This window comes from Lissotriton vulgaris, unplaced genomic scaffold (genome assembly GCF_964263255.1).
Source record: "Lissotriton vulgaris unplaced genomic scaffold, aLisVul1.2 SCAFFOLD_496, whole genome shotgun sequence".
NCBI classification, from domain to species: domain Eukaryota; kingdom Metazoa; phylum Chordata; class Amphibia; order Caudata; family Salamandridae; genus Lissotriton; species Lissotriton vulgaris.
The window spans coordinates 23,127-37,276 of record NW_028255038.1 but is presented as its reverse complement, the minus strand read 5'-3'; the positions used below and the strand labels follow the sequence as shown (position 1 = coordinate 37,276).

Sequence of the window (14,150 nt, the reverse complement as noted above, 5' to 3'; positions counted from 1 at the left end):
TTTGCTAGAGTCTCATGCTTTTAACCTTGCCCTGCCTGAGCAAATAGGAAACATTTCTCTTTAAGCATTTTGCAAAAATGCTGAACTTGCATGGCATATACAAGCGTTCAGCTAGGGCTGTCTGGGAAGGTTGCATGAAAGAAATCTAAAACCAGAGGCCCTTGGAATAGCCTGTTTTGAGAAGTTTCATCACAGAAGAATCAACTGTAGACATCTGTTTCTGTAGTGTAGTGGTTATCACGTTCGCCTCACACGCGAAAGGTCACCGGTTTGAAACCGGGCAGAAACAGTTGTTATATTGTCTTGGCTGCAATGTTGAGAGGTGCCATTTTGCCATGAAATTGTCCAGGCCCTGAAGATGGTTTCATGCAGACTCGTTCCAAGAAAGTGAATTCTCTTAAAAACACTAAAGTAATTGACATGTGGATGTATCTGTTGATTCACAGACCTCGCTTTCAAAAGAGCCCTGCATTCTGTTCATTGCTCACCTAGAACATGCATTAACTTTGGGAATTGTTGGCACCAACAGGCATCTTAGTTTAGTGGAGTGTTTCTGGTGTTTAAGTGCAGAAGCCCTGGGCTCAATTCCTCGGTGACCCTTCTCAAGGTGATGATACAAATGCATTGTCACCTTTACGTTTAATGTCAGAAATCTTTATTTCTATTTGGTGGTGTATGAATGCTTGCAATAGTATGTTGATTTTTTCTAGCCTTGAATGAATAAAAGCATATCACTCCTCTTTATGTATTTTTCTAATACATTGATATTTGCATCTCCTTTCCTAGCCTGCATTTTTCACTATCTTACAGGCTGTATATAATAAGTATCAATTCAGGGGCTCTTCTTCTACTCAATTCACAACTGTTCTATCACGGCATTGATAAGCAATCTACATCTGCTTCTGTTGTGTATTGGTTATCATGTTTACCTGACGTGTGAAAGCCCCATGTTTGACAGTGCGCGTTAACAAAGAGACCAATGATTTTTATTAAAAGTTGTCATGTGTTTTTGTTACCTTGCACCGGCCAAAAAGTGCCGGAGATGACTTCATTTGCAGTCACTTGAAAAGTAGGGATTCTCAAATAAATGGTAAGAGGTTGGAACAAATCTAAAGGAATGCATGGCATATCTATATGTATGTGTATTCAGGTATCCATATATAAAGATAGATAGATAGATAGATAGATAGATAGATAGATAGATAGATAGATAGATAGATAGATAGATAGATAGATAGATAGATAGATAGATAGATAGATAGATAGATAGATAGATAGATAGATAGATAGATAGATAGATAGATAGATAGATAGATAGATAGATAGATAGATAGAGAGAGCGTTAATATAAACTGAGACTTTATTTTCCATCAAGCTGTCTTTCCTTTCCTTCAGGAGCAGAATGTTCTGATCATCAGCGCTCCAGAATCTAGTGCTTGGTTGGCAAGCATCACACATTGTGATGTGTTAGCTAAGAGTTCCATGTCGTTCAGACTCATATATTCCTCTGTAGTTGTACCTTGGTGATTCAACAAAATGTTGCATCATAAGCAGCATTCTACTGCCATAGACTGGACAGAAAAAACATTTAGAATTTCACTGAAAAAGAAAAAAAGCATACTTAGGCAGAGCTTTCTGGACAGTAAGGACATTAGAGTAAGTGATGAATAAGCACTGCTTTTGTTAATTTACATAGGCAGAACAGAGACTGCTGGGAAAAGCCTGAAATTAAAGGCACAGAAAATGCCTGCTTCTGGATAGAACACTAAGAAGGGTTGAAAGTTTTTTCTCTGACCCTGGCCACTCTTACAAGCAATCCTATGATAGTCAGAAGGACCCACCCTAAAAAAGAAGGGACAGCCATTTGGACCCTTTCCACCTTTTCTATATCTCGCCTGATCGAGCCTGATCGAGCGCTGATTGAGCGGATTAGCACATGTACTTCTCATTTTGGGAAGGTATTGCTTAGCTTGCTACCAGCAGCTCAGTTATGTAATGATGTTAGAGGCTTGCAAGGAATGCTTTAGTCCTGCATTAGGCAGTTTTTATTGCTTATTGCATTCAAGGGAAAGATCATTAGCCAGAATCTGTGGCCCAGCTATTCACCTTGGCATTCCGATTTGCACAAAGGGAATACGCATTTGAGAGAAAATGCAACATGTGTTTCTTATGTTGTTATGAACAGCTTTTCATTCTTTCTCTTTAGGGTCTAGCCAATGCAGAAATAGATAAATAAGTGCGGACTTCCTGTAAGACGTGTCCAATGCTGGGACAAAATAAAAGGGGACACTTATAAATGATAGTGATATCGTTTGAGAAAGGGTAAGTTGACACTGAATTTCATGTATATTCACAGACCAAGCATGAAAAAGTCCCCAGCATGATCTTCATTGCGTGCTTAGAGCTGGTATTAGCTTTTCAGAGGTGCAGGCCTTTCGAAGGCTCGTTGGTCTAGGGGTATGATTCTCGCTTTGGGTGCGAGAGGTCCCGGGTTCAAATCCAGGATGAGCCCTTTCTTTGGTGCTTTTTTAAAGTAGTATTGAAGTATTCATTTCAAAGCCATATATCAATTTTCTCTTTGCAGTAGTGGATGAATATTTGCTAGAGTCTCATGCTTTTAACCTTGCCCTGCCTGAGCAAATAGGAAACATTTCTCTTTAAGCATTTTGCAAAAATGCTGAACTTGCATGGCATATACAAGCGTTCAGCTAGGGCTGTCTGGGAAGGTTGCATAAAAGAAATCTAAAACCAGAGGCCCTTGGAATAGCCTGTTTTGAGAGGTTTCATCACAGAAGAATCAACTGTAGACATCTGTTTCTGTAGTGTAGTGGTTATCACGTTCGCCTCACACGCGAAAGGTCCCCGGTTCGAAACCGGGCAGAAACAGTTGTTATATTGTCTTGGCTGCAATGTTGAGAGGTGCCGTTTTGCCATGAAATTGTCCAGGCCCTGAAGATGGTTTCATGCAGACTCGTTCCAAGAAAGTGAATTCTCTTAAAAACACTAAAGTAATTAACATGTGGATGTATCTGTTGATTCACAGACCTCGCTTTCAAAAGAGCCCTGCATTCTGTTCATTGCTCACCTAGAACATGCATTAACTTTGGGAATTGTTGGCACCAACAGGCATCTTAGTTTAGTGGAGTGTTTCTGGTATTTAAGTGCAGAAGCCCTGGGCTCAATTCCTCAGTGACCCTTCTCAAGGTGATGATACAAATGCATCGTCACCTTTACGTTTAATGTCAGAATTATTTATTTCTATTTGGTGGTGTATGAATGCTTGCAATAGTATGTTGATTTTTTCTAGCCTTGAATGAATAAAAGCATATCACTCCTCTTTATGTATTTTTCTAATACATTGATATTTGCATCTCCTTTCCTAGCCTGCATTTTTCACTATCTTACAGGCTGTATATAATAAGTATCAATTCAGGGGCCCTTCTTCTACTCAATTCACAACTGTTCTATCACGGCATTGATAAGCAATCTACATCTGCTTCTGTTGTGTATTGGTTATCATGTTTACCTGACGTGTGAAAGCCCCATGTTTGACAGTGCGCGTTAACAAAGAGACCAATGATTTTTATTAAAAGTTGTCATGTGTTTTTGTTACCTTGCACCGGCCAAAAAGTGCCAGAGATGACTTCATTTGCAGTCACTTGAAAAGTAGGGATTCTCAAATAAATGGTAAGAGGTTGGAACAAATCTAAAGGAATGCATGGCATATCTATATGTATGTGTATTCAGGTATCCATATATAAAGATAGATAGATAGATAGATAGATAGATAGATAGATAGATAGATAGATAGATAGATAGATAGATAGATAGATAGATAGATAGATAGATAGATAGATAGATAGATAGATAGATAGATAGATAGATATTGGGAGAGAGAGAGCGTTAATATAAACTGAGACTTTATTTTCCATCAAGCTGTCTTTCATTTCCTTCAGGAGCAGAATGTTCTGATCATCAGCGCTCCAGAATCTAGTGCTTGGTTGGCAAGCATCACACATTGTGATGTGTTAGCTAAGAGTTCCATGTCGTTCAGACTCATATATTCCTCTGTAGTCTTACCTTGGTGATTCAACAAAATGTGGCATCATAAGCAGCATTCTACTGACATAGACTGGACAGAAAAAACATTTAGAATTTCACTGAAAAAGAAAAAAAGCATACTTAGGCAGAGCTTTCTGGACAGTAAGGACATTAGAGTAAGTGATGAATAAGCACTGCTTTTGTTAATTTACATAGGCAGAACAGAGACTGCTGGGAAAAGCCTGAAATTAAAGGCACAGAAAATGCCTGCTTCTGGATAGAACACTAAGAAGGGTTGAAAGTTTTTTCTCTGACCCTGGCCACTCTTACAAGCAATCCTACGATAGTCAGAAGGACCCACCCTAAAAAAGAAGGGACAGCCATTTGGACCCTTTCCACCTTTTCTATATCTCGCCTGATCGAGCCTGATCGAGCGCTGATTGAGCGGATTAGCACATGTACTTCTCATTTTGGGAAGGTATTGCTTAGCTTGCTACCAGCAGCTCAGTTATGTTATGATGTTAGAGGCTTGCAAGGAATGCTTTAGTCCCGCATTAGGCAGTTTTTATTGCTTATTGCATTCAAGGGAAAGATCATTAGCCAGAATCTGTGGCCCAGCTATTCACCTTGGCATTCCGATTTGCACAAAGGGAATAAGCATTTGAGAGAAAATGCAACATGTGTTTCTTATGTTGTTATGAACAGCTTTTTATTCTTTCTCTTTAGGGTCTAGCCAATGCAGAAATAGATAAATAAGTGCGGACTTCCTGTAAGACGTGTCCAATGCTGGGACAAAATAAAAGGGGACACTTATAAATGATAGTGATATCGTTTGAGAAAGGGTAAGTTGACACTGAATTTCATGTATATTCACAGACCAAGCATGAAAAAGTCCCCAGCATGATCTTCATTGCGTGCTTAGAGCTGGTATTAGCTTTTCAGAGGTGCAGGCCTTTTGAAGGCTCGTTGGTCTAGGGGTATGATTCTCGCTTTGGGTGCGAGAGGTCCCGGGTTCAAATCCAGGATGAGCCCTTTCTTTGGTGCTTTTTTAAAGTAGTATTGAAGTATTCATTTCAAAGCCATATATCAATTTTCTCTTTGCAGTAGTGGATGAATATTTGCTAGAGTCTCATGCTTTTAACCTTGCCCTGCCTGAGCAAATAGGAAACATTTCTCTTTAAGCATTTTGCAAAAATGCTGAACTTGCATGGCATATACAAGCGTTCAGCTAGGGCTGTCTGGGAAGGTTGCATAAAAGAAATCTAAAACCAGAGGCCCTTGGAATAGCCTGTTTTGAGAAGTTTCATCACAGAAGAATCAACTGTAGACATCTGTTTCTGTAGTGTAGTGGTTATCACGTTCGCCTCACACGCGAAAGGTCCCCGGTTCGAAACCGGGCAGACACAGTTGTTATATTGTCTTGGCTGCAATGTTGAGAGGTGCCATTTTGACATGAAATTGTCCAGGCCCTGAAGATGGTTTCATGCAGACTCGTTCCAAGAAAGTGAATTCTCTTAAAAACACTAAAGTAATTAACATGTGGATGTATCTGTTGATTCACAGACCTCGCTTTCAAAAGAGCCCTGCATTCTGTTCATTGCTCACCTAGAACATGCATTAACTTTGGGAATTGTTGGCACCAACAGGCATCTTAGTTTAGTGGAGTGTTTCTGGTATTTAAGTGCAGAAGCCCTGGGCTCAATTCCTCAGTGACCCTTCTCAAGGTGATGATACAAATGCATCGTCACCTTTACGTTTAATGTCAGAATTGTTTATTTCTATTTGGTGGTGTATGAATGCTTGCAATAGTATGTTGATTTATTCTAGCCTTGAATGAATAAAAGCATATCACTCCTCTTTATGTATTTTTCTAATACATTGATATTTGCATCTCCTTTCCTAGCCTGCATTTTTCACTATCTTACAGGCTGTATATAATAAGTATCAATTCAGGGGCCCTTCTTCTACTCAATTCACAACTGTTCTATCACGGCATTGATAAGCAATCTACATCTGCTTCTGTTGTGTATTGGTTATCATGTTTACCTGACGTGTGAAAGCCCCATGTTTGACAGTGCGCGTTAACAAAGAGACCAATGATTTTTATTAAAAGTTGTCATGTGTTTTTGTTACCTTGCACCGGCCAAAAAGTGCCAGAGATGACTTCATTTGCAGTCACTTGAAAAGTAGGGATTCTCAAATAAATGGTAAGAGGTTGGAACAAATCTAAAGGAATGCATGGCATATCTATATGTATGTGTATTCAGGTATCCATATATAAAGATAGATAGATAGATAGATAGATAGATAGATAGATAGATAGATAGATAGATAGATAGATAGATAGATAGATAGATAGATAGATAGATAGATAGATAGATAGATAGATAGATAGATAGATAGATAGATAGATAGATAGATAGATAGATAGATAGATAGATAGATAGATAGATAGATAGATAGATAGATATTGGGAGAGAGAGAGCGTTAATATAAACTGAGACTTTATTTTCCATCAAGCTGTCTTTCATTTCCTTCAGGAGCAGAATGTTCTGATCATCAGCGCTCCAGAATCTAGTGCTTGGTTGGCAAGCATCACACATTGTGATGTGTTAGCTAAGAGTTCCATGTCGTTCAGACTCATATATTCCTCTGTAGTTGTACCTTGGTGATTCAACAAAATGTGGCATCATAAGCAGCATTCTACTGCCATAGACTGGACAGAAAAAAATTTAGAATTTCACTGAAAAAAAAAAAAAGCATACTTAGGCAGAGCTTTCTGGACAGTAAGGACATTAGAGTAAGTGATGAATAAGCACTGCTTTTGTTAATTTACATAGGCAGAACAGAGACTGCTGGGAAAAGCCTGAAATTAAAGGCACAGAAAATGCCTGCTTCTGGATAGAACACTAAGAAGGGTTGAAAGTTTTTTCTCTGACCCTGGCCACTCTTACAAGCAATCCTACGATAGTCAGAAGGACCCACCCTAAAAAAGAAGGGACAGCCATTTGGACCCTTTCCACCTTTTCTATATCTCGCCTGATCGAGCCTGATCGAGCGCTGATTGAGCGGATTAGCACATGTACTTCTCATTTTGGGAAGGTATTGCTTAGCTTGCTACCAGCAGCTCAGTTATGTTATGATGTTAGAGGCTTGCAAGGAATGCTTTAGTCCCGCATTAGGCAGTTTTTATTGCTTATTGCATTCAAGGGAAAGATCATTAGCCAGAATCTGTGGCCCAGCTATTCACCTTGGCATTCCGATTTGCACAAAGGGAATAAGCATTTGAGAGAAAATGCAACATGTGTTTCTTATGTTGTTATGAACAGCTTTTTATTCTTTCTCTTTAGGGTCTAGCCAATGCAGAAATAGATAAATAAGTGCGGACTTCCTGTAAGACGTGTCCAATGCTGGGACAAAATAAAAGGGGACACTTATAAATGATAGTGATATCGTTTGAGAAAGGGTAAGTTGACACTGAATTTCATGTATATTCACAGACCAAGCATGAAAAAGTCCCCAGCATGATCTTCATTGCGTGCTTAGAGCTGGTATTAGCTTTTCAGAGGTGCAGGCCTTTCGAAGGCTCGTTGGTTTAGGGGTATGATTCTCGCTTTGGGTGCGAGAGGTCCCGGGTTCAAATCCAGGATGAGCCCTTTCATTGGTGCTTTTTTAAAGTAGTATTGAAGTATTCATTTCAAAGCCATATATCAATTTTCTCTTTGCAGTAGTGGATGAATATTTGCTAGAGTCTCATGCTTTTAACCTTGCCCTGCCTGAGCAAATAGGAAACATTTCTCTTTAAGCATTTTGCAAAAATGCTGAACTTGCATGGCATATACAAGCGTTCAGCTAGGGCTGTCTGGGAAGGTTGCATAAAAGAAATCTAAAACCAGAGGCCCTTGGAATAGCCTGTTTTGAGAAGTTTCATCACAGAAGAATCAACTGTAGACATCTGTTTCTGTAGTGTAGTGGTTATCACGTTCGCCTCACACGCGAAAGGTCCCCGGTTCGAAACCGGGCAGAAACAGTTGTTATATTGTCTTGGCTGCAATGTTGAGAGGTGCCGTTTTGCCATGAAATTGTCCAGGCCCTGAAGATGGTTTCATGCAGACTCGTTCCAAGAAATTGAATTCTCTTAAAAACACTAAAGTAATTAACATGTGGATGTATCTGTTGATTCACAGACCTCGCTTTCAAAAGAGCCCTGCATTCTGTTCATTGCTCACCTAGAACATGCATTAACTTTGGGAATTGTTGGCACCAACAGGCATCTTAGTTTAGTGGAGTGTTTCTGGTATTTAAGTGCAGAAGCCCTGGGCTCAATTCCTCAGTGACCCTTCTCAAGGTGATGATACAAATGCATCGTCACATTTACGTTTAATGTCAGAATTGTTTATTTCTATTTGGTGGTGTATGAATGCTTGCAATAGTATGTTGATTTATTCTAGCCTTGAATGAATAAAAGCATATCACTCCTCTTTATGTATTTTTCTAATACATTGATATTTGCATCTCCTTTCCTAGCCTGCATTTTTCACTATCTTACAGGCTGTATATAATAAGTATCAATTCAGGGGCCCTTCTTCTACTCAATTCACAACTGTTCTATCACGGCATTGATAAGCAATCTACATCTGCTTCTGTTGTGTATTGGTTATCAGGTTTACCTGACGTGTGAAAGCCCCATGTTTGACAGTGCGCGTTAACAAAGAGACCAATGATTTTTATTAAAAGATGTCATGTGTTTTTGTTACCTTGCACCGGCCAAAAAGTGCCAGAGATGACTTCATTTGCAGTCACTTGAAAAGTAGGGATTCTCAAATAAATGGTAAGAGGTTGGAACAAATCTAAAGGAATGCATGGCATATCTATATGTATGTGTATTCAGGTATCCATATATAAAGATAGATAGATAGATAGATAGATAGATAGATAGATAGATAGATAGATAGATAGATAGATAGATAGATAGATAGATAGATAGATAGATAGATAGATAGATAGATAGATAGATAGATAGATAGATAGATAGATAGATAGATAGATAGATAGATAGATATTGGGAGAGAGAGAGCGTTAATATAAACTGAGACTTTATTTTCCATCAAGCTGTCTTTCATTTCCTTCAGGAGCAGAATGTTCTGATCATCAGCGCTCCAGAATCTAGTGCTTGGTTGGCAAGCATCACACATTGTGATGTGTTAGCTAAGAGTTCCATGTCGTTCAGACTCATATATTCCTCTGTAGTTGTACCTTGGTGATTCAACAAAATGTGGCATCATAAGCAGCATTCTACTGCCATAGACTGGACAGAAAAAACATTTAGAATTTCACTGAAAAAAAAAAAAAGCATACTTAGGCAGAGCTTTCTGGACAGTAAGGACATTAGAGTAAGTGATGAATAAGCACTGCTTTTGTTAATTTACATAGGCAGAACAGAGACTGCTGGGAAAAGCCTGAAATTAAAGGCACAGAAAATGCCTGCTTCTGGATAGAACACTAAGAAGGGTTGAAAGTTTTTTCTCTGACCCTGGCCACTCTTACAAGCAATCCTACGATAGTCAGAAGGACCCACCCTAAAAAAGAAGGGACAGCCATTTGGACCCTTTCCACCTTTTCTATATCTCGCCTGATCGAGCGCTGATTGAGCGGATTAGCACATGTACTTCTCATTTTGGGAAGGTATTGCTTAGCTTGCTACCAGCAGCTCAGTTATGTTATGATGTTAGAGGCTTGCAAGGAATGCTTTAGTCCCGCATTAGGCAGTTTTTATTGCTTATTGCATTCAAGGGAAAGATCATTAGCCAGAATCTGTGGCCCAGCTATTCACCTTGGCATTCCGATTTGCACAAAGGGAATAAGCATTTGAGAGAAAATGCAACATGTGTTTCTTATGTTGTTATGAACAGCTTTTTATTCTTTCTCTTTAGGGTCTAGCCAATGCAGAAATAGATAAATAAGTGCGGACTTCCTGTAAGACGTGTCCAATGCTGGGACAAAATAAAAGGGGACACTTATAAATGATAGTGATATCGTTTGAGAAAGGGTAAGTTGACACTGAATTTCATGTATATTCACAGACCAAGCATGAAAAAGTCCCCAGCATGATCTTCATTGCGTGCTTAGAGCTGGTATTAGCTTTTCAGAGGTGCAGGCCTTTCGAAGGCTCGTTGGTTTAGGGGTATGATTCTCGCTTTGGGTGCGAGAGGTCCCGGGTTCAAATCCAGGATGAGCCCTTTCATTGGTGCTTTTTTAAAGTAGTATTGAAGTATTCATTTCAAAGCCATATATCAATTTTCTCTTTGCAGTAGTGGATGAATATTTGCTAGAGTCTCATGCTTTTAACCTTGCCCTGCCTGAGCAAATAGGAAACATTTCTCTTTAAGCATTTTGCAAAAATGCTGAACTTGCATGGCATATACAAGCGTTCAGCTAGGGCTGTCTGGGAAGGTTGCATAAAAGAAATCTAAAAGCAGAGGCCCTTGGAATAGCCTGTTTTGAGAAGTTTCATCACAGAAGAATCAACTGTAGACATCTGTTTCTGTAGTGTAGTGGTTATCATGTTCGCCTCACACGCGAAAGGTCCCCGGTTCGAAACCGGGCAGAAACAGTTGTTATATTGTCTTGGCTGCAATGTTGAGAGGTGCCGTTTTGCCATGAAATTGTCCAGGCCCTGAAGATGGTTTCATGCAGACTCGTTCCAAGAAAGTGAATTCTCTTAAAAACACTAAAGTAATTAACATGTGGATGTATCTGTTGATTCACAGACCTCGCTTTCAAAAGAGCCCTGCATTCTGTTCATTGCTCACCTAGAACATGCATTAACTTTGGGAATTGTTGGCACCAACAGGCATCTTAGTTTAGTGGAGTGTTTCTGGTATTTAAGTGCAGAAGCCCTGGGCTCAATTCCTCAGTGACCCTTCTCAAGGTGATGATACAAATGCATTGTCACCTTTACGTTTAATGTCAGAATTGTTTATTTCTATTTGGTGGTGTATGAATGCTTGCAATAGTATGTTGATTTTTTCTAGCCTTGAATGAATAAAAGCATATCACTCCTCTTTATGTATTTTTCTAATACATTGATATTTGCATCTCCTTTCCTAGCATGCATTTTTCACTATCTTACAGGCTGTATATAATAAGTATCAATTCAGGGGCCCTTCTTCTACTCAATTCACAACTGTTCTATCACGGCATTGATAAGCAATCTACATCTGCTTCTGTTGTGTATTGGTTATCATGTTTACCTGACGTGGGAAAGCCCCATGTTTGACAGTGCGCGTTAACAAAGAGACCAATGATTTTTATTAAAAGTTGTCATGTGTTTTTGTTACCTTGCACCGGCCAAAAAGTGCCAGAGATGACTTCATTTGCAGTCACTTGAAAAGTAGGGATTCTCAAATAAATGGTAAGAGGTTGGAACAAATCTAAAGGAATGCATGGCATATCTATATGTATGTGTATTCAGGTATCCATATATAAAGATAGATAGATAGATAGATAGATAGATAGATAGATAGATAGATAGATAGATAGATAGATAGATAGATAGATAGATAGATAGATAGATAGATAGATAGATAGATAGATAGATAGATAGATAGATAGATAGATAGATATTGGGAGAGAGAGAGCGTTAATATAAACTGAGACTTTATTTTCCATCAAGCTGTCTTTCATTTCCTTCAGGAGCAGAATGTTCTGATCATCAGCGCTCCAGAATCTAGTGCTTGGTTGGCAAGCATCACACATTGTGATGTGTTAGCTAAGAGTTCCATGTCGTTCAGACTCATATATTCCTCTGTAGTTGTACCTTGGTGATTCAACAAAATGTGGCATCATAAGCAGCATTCTACTGCCATAGACTGGACAGAAAAAACATTTAGAATTTCACTGAAAAAGAAAAAAAGCATACTTAGGCAGAGCTTTCAGGACAGTAAGGACATTAGAGTAAGTGATGAATAAGCACTGCTTTTGTTAATTTACATAGGCAGAACAGAGACTGCTGGGAAAAGCCTGAAATTAAAGGCACAGAAAATGCCTGCTTCTGGATAGAACACTAAGAAGGGTTGAAAGTTTTTTCTCTGACCCTGGCCACTCTTACAAGCAATCCTACGATAGTCAGAAGGACCAACCCTAAAAAAGAAGGGACAGCCATTTGGACCCTTTCCACCTTTTCTATATCTCGCCTGATCGAGCCTGATCGAGCGCTGATTGAGCGGATTAGCACATGTACTTCTCATTTTGGGAAGGTATTGCTTAGCTTGCTACCAGCAGCTCAGTTATGTTATGATGTTAGAGGCTTGCAAGGAATGCTTTAGTCCCGCATTAGGCAGTTTTTATTGCTTATTGCATTCAAGGGAAAGATCATTAGCCAGAATCTGTGGCCCAGCTATTCACCTTGGCATTCCGATTTGCACAAAGGGAATAAGCATTTGAGAGAAAATGCAACATGTGTTTCTTATGTTGTTATGAACAGCTTTTTATTCTTTCTCTTTAGGGTCTAGCCAATGCAGAAATAGATAAATAAGTGCGGACTTCCTGTAAGACGTGTCCAATGCTGGGACAAAATAAAAGGGGACACTTATAAATGATAGTGATATCGTTTGAGAAAGGGTAAGTTGACACTGAATTTCATGTATATTCACAGACCAAGCATGAAAAAGTCCCCATCATGATCTTCATTGCGTGCTTAGAGCTGGTATTAGCTTTTCAGAGGTGCAGGCCTTTTGAAGGCTCGTTGGTCTAGGGGTATGATTCTCGCTTTGGGTGCGAGAGGTCCCGGGTTCAAATCCAGGATGAGCCCTTTCTTTGGTGCTTTTTTAAAGTAGTATTGAAGTATTCATTTCAAAGCCATATATCAATTTTCTCTTTGCAGTAGTGGATGAATATTTGCTAGAGTCTCATGCTTTTAACCTTGCCCTGCCTGAGCAAATAGGAAACATTTCTCTTTAAGCATTTTGCAAAAATGCTGAACTTGCATGGCATATACAAGCGTTCAGCTAGGGCTGTCTGGGAAGGTTGCATAAAAGAAATCTAAAACCAGAGGCCCTTGGAATAGCCTGTTTTGAGAAGTTTCATCACAGAAGAATCAACTGTAGACATCTGTTTCTGTAGTGTAGTGGTTATCACGTTCGCCTCACACGCGAAAGGTCCCCGGTTCGAAACCGGGCAGACACAGTTGTTATATTGTCTTGGCTGCAATGTTGAGAGGTGCCATTTTGACATGAAATTGTCCAGGCCCTGAAGATGGTTTCATGCAGACTCGTTCCAAGAAAGTGAATTCTCTTAAAAACACTAAAGTAATTAACATGTGGATGTATCTGTTGATTCACAGACCTCGCTTTCAAAAGAGCCCTGCATTCTGTTCATTGCTCACCTAGAACATGCATTAACTTTGGGAATTGTTGGCACCAACAGGCATCTTAGTTTAGTGGAGTGTTTCTGGTATTTAAGTGCAGAAGCCCTGGGCTCAATTCCTCAGTGACCCTTCTCAAGGTGATGATACAAATGCATCGTCACCTTTACGTTTAATGTCAGAATTGTTTATTTCTATTTGGTGGTGTATGAATGCTTGCAATAGTATGTTGATTTATTCTAGCCTTGAATGAATAAAAGCATATCACTCCTCTTTATGTATTTTTCTAATACATTGATATTTGCATCTCCTTTCCTAGCCTGCATTTTTCACTATCTTACAGGCTGTATATAATAAGTATCAATTCAGGGGCCCTTCTTCTACTCAATTCACAACTGTTCTATCACGGCATTGATAAGCAATCTACATCTGCTTCTGTTGTGTATTGGTTATCATGTTTACCTGACGTGTGAAAGCCCCATGTTTGACAGTGCGCGTTAACAAAGAGACCAATGATTTTTATTAAAAGTTGTCATGTGTTTTTGTTACCTTGCACCGGCCAAAAAGTGCCAGAGATGACTTCATTTGCAGTCACTTGAAAAGTAGGGATTCTCAAATAAATGGTAAGAGGTTGGAACAAATCTAAAGGAATGCATGGCATATCTATATGTATGTGTATTCAGGTATCCATATATAAAGATAGATAGATAGATAGATAGATAGATAGATAGATAGATAGATAGAT

At 39.2% G+C, this 14,150-nt stretch overlaps 3 non-coding genes across 3 annotated transcripts; all 3 read left to right on the top strand.

The window, feature by feature from the left end:
- Window positions 1-2,813: 2,813 nt before the first annotated feature.
- TRNAV-CAC (transfer RNA valine (anticodon CAC)) lies at window positions 2,814-2,886 on the top strand. Its single transcript has one exon. It is a non-coding gene; the product is annotated as a tRNA-Val (tRNA).
- A 5,112-nt stretch (window positions 2,887-7,998) lies between these two features.
- Window positions 7,999-8,071, top strand: TRNAV-CAC (transfer RNA valine (anticodon CAC)). The gene has a single exon. It is a non-coding gene; the product is annotated as a tRNA-Val (tRNA).
- A 2,510-nt stretch (window positions 8,072-10,581) lies between these two features.
- On the top strand, window positions 10,582-10,654 carry TRNAV-CAC (transfer RNA valine (anticodon CAC)). The gene has a single exon. It is a non-coding gene; the product is annotated as a tRNA-Val (tRNA).
- Window positions 10,655-14,150: the final 3,496 nt, after the last annotated feature.